The sequence below is a fragment of the Galeopterus variegatus genome, unplaced genomic scaffold (genome assembly GCF_000696425.1).
Source record: "Galeopterus variegatus unplaced genomic scaffold, G_variegatus-3.0.2 Scaffold4440, whole genome shotgun sequence".
In the NCBI taxonomy this organism is placed as follows: domain Eukaryota; kingdom Metazoa; phylum Chordata; class Mammalia; order Dermoptera; family Cynocephalidae; genus Galeopterus; species Galeopterus variegatus.
In genome coordinates, this window is record NW_007730551.1 from 184,452 (window position 1) to 187,161 (window position 2,710).

A 2,710-nucleotide genomic window follows, 5' to 3' on the forward strand; every position below is an offset into this window, starting at 1 on the left:
TTAGTAAAAGGCAATTGGAAATTCTCTTGGCTTTTATTTTATTTTATTTTTACTCAGACACATACAGTTTATTTGAACAGAGAATCATTTTGCTATTCATTGCCTCACCCAGAATTCTTGAACCAGTGAAGCCAATGGGCACTAATGAAAAGGCATTTTTCATGTCTGTTACATTTGACTCAACACCAAGTCGCTTAATGAATTACATTTGGGTTTCACCTTAGAGTTGATTAAATATTTAACATTTGGAACAAAAATACAGCTGCATTTAGTAGGTTAAGGGAGAGCCAGAAAATGGCTTCTAGCAACCAATTCTAGAAGTGCACTAGTATAAGAAACACTACTAAAATTTGTCTAACCCAATAAACCAATATTTTAGGCTAGAAAACTGAGGCCTAAGAAGTCAGGTGGCATGCTTAAGGTCATTAATGTAGATTTTGTTCTGCCATTTCTATAAGCTGGATATTAGACTCCTTTTGAGAAGCAGAAATGGGGCTTGTTTCTTTTAAGAGGATCAAATGTTAGTTTTCAGAGATTGGCACTCTTTTTGAACAGGTGTAGATTTTGCACCTGATCTCAGGGTGCACATGTTTCAAATAATCGCAAACGAAGTTCCTGCTCTAAAGGAAAAATCTGGATTTTAGCTGCTGCCTGTCGGAAGTACAGATTTAAGTGCCAACATGTTTGAGTGCAGGATTTATACTTGAAGTTGCCAGCTCCAACTAACTGCAGATGTAAAAGATAAGATACCAATTTAAAAAAAGAACAGCACATTGCAATGAAACCAAAAAATGTGTTGATTGTGTTCCTTTGCTATCTAAGGACAATTGACCATACTAGAAAAAGCAGATTGATAAAATTTAATAGTTTTTAAAAATGGTTTTTTAAAGTCAAACATGACTTAGGAAAATTAATATTTGGTTCTGATTTAGAAGTTGTTTGGGGTAGCTAAATTGTAAGGCTCCTCAGAAGAGCTATTTCAATTCAATTAATTAATTTTATAGCATTATTGAGGTATGATTGGTACAATAAACTGCACATATTCAAGGGGTAAAATTTGACCACTGTTGATATATGCATATGCTAATGAAACCATCATGACAATTGAGATAATAAACATTTCCATAATGTCCAAAAGTTTCCTATCGCCTGTTGGTAATTCACCTCCTCTCCAGCTCTGTCCTCAGCCCACCACTAATCTGCTTTTTGTTTTGTTTTGTTTTGTTCTTCTGGTTGTCAAATGACCCTTTCTTGAGATATTTTCCTTTGTAGTTCTTAACTAGATGGGCATTTGACTGCACCACTGTTGATGTCATCTATGAAGTCATGAGGTTGGTAGCTGTCAACATTGCAACCCTTACACAAGGCGGTCCCTAGGATTTCCTTAATTAAAGATGAATGCCACATCTGTCAGCCAATGTTGACAATCTCATCAAAAGTGATATTTCTACTGTGCTTAATGTTTTTCTCTTTCTTTCTGTCTCCTGGTTCCTTGAGGGCTTTGATGATCAGGGAAGAGGTAGATGGTGCACCTCAGTCTGGGCCTCTCTGTTCTGAATGGTCAGTTGCACTGTAATCTCTACACCCTTTCAGTCACCGGTTGCCTTTGCAACATCATCACCAGCCTTTTTTGGAGACAGCCCCAGAGGTCTCATCTTTGCAGCGAGGCAGATGTGGCACAGAACTCCCTATTGGTGCATGTCAGGTACTGCCGTGGGTTGAATGTCCCCCTAAAACTTAATCCCCACTGTTAACTGTTGAGGGTGGGAAATCCTATTACGGTAAGTAAGAGATGGGAACTTGAAGAGGTGATCAGATTGTAGAACTGTGCTGCAGTGAATGAATTAATCATGGTGGTCATGGGCCTGGTTTGGAGGGCTTTAAAAGGAAGTTAGTGTCTCTCTCTGCCCCACCATTTTTGCAATGTGATGCTCTGCCATCACAGTCATCGCCACCAAGGCTCTCACCAGCTGTGTTCCCTGGACTTTGGACTTGCCAGCCTCAGAAACTGTAAGCAATAAATTTCATTTTCCTTATAAATTACCTAAACCTGTGTATTTTGTTATAAGCAACAGGAAAGGACTGATACAGGTACATTATTTTGATCTCACTGGGTTTGAACTTGGGTGCCATGGTGAAGGCGGCTGGTATGCAATGGATGACCAAAGAAAGCTGCACCTTGGCCTCCTCTGAGCCAAACCTGCTTTTTGTTTGCATTTTCTAGAAATGCACAGAAATGAAATCATATAGTATATATTTCTTTCTTTTTTTATTTATTTTTTTTGGGGGGGTCTGGCTTCTGTAATTCGACATCAATAATTTTGAGATTAAGCCATGTTGCTGAACATATCAACAGTTTGTTCCTTTTTTTCTGAATTCATTGTTAGAATATAGAAAAATTAAATTTAAATGTACCGCAGACCTAATACTAACGTATACGACTTCTAAAAGAAAACATAGGAGAAAATCACAGTGGCCTTCTATTGAGATAAGATATCTTATATAGAACAACAAAAGCTTGAACTATTTTTTTATATAAGTTATTTATGATATTATTTAATTTTTATTGAATCAAAACTGATTATACATATTTTTGGGGATTCAACATTGAGACATGTTGATCAAATCAATATTAACAGCATATATATCGTTACAAATCGTAATTATTCTTTATGCCCCCTGTCCAATCTCTCCCCATCCCCCTTTCCCT

At 37.2% G+C, this 2,710-nt stretch overlaps 1 pseudogene; it reads right to left on the bottom strand.

Moving 5' to 3' along the window:
- Positions 1-1,275: 1,275 nt before the first annotated feature.
- The window catches only part of LOC103603092, a 3,524-nt pseudogene continuing 2,089 nt past the window's right edge, over positions 1,276-2,710 (bottom strand).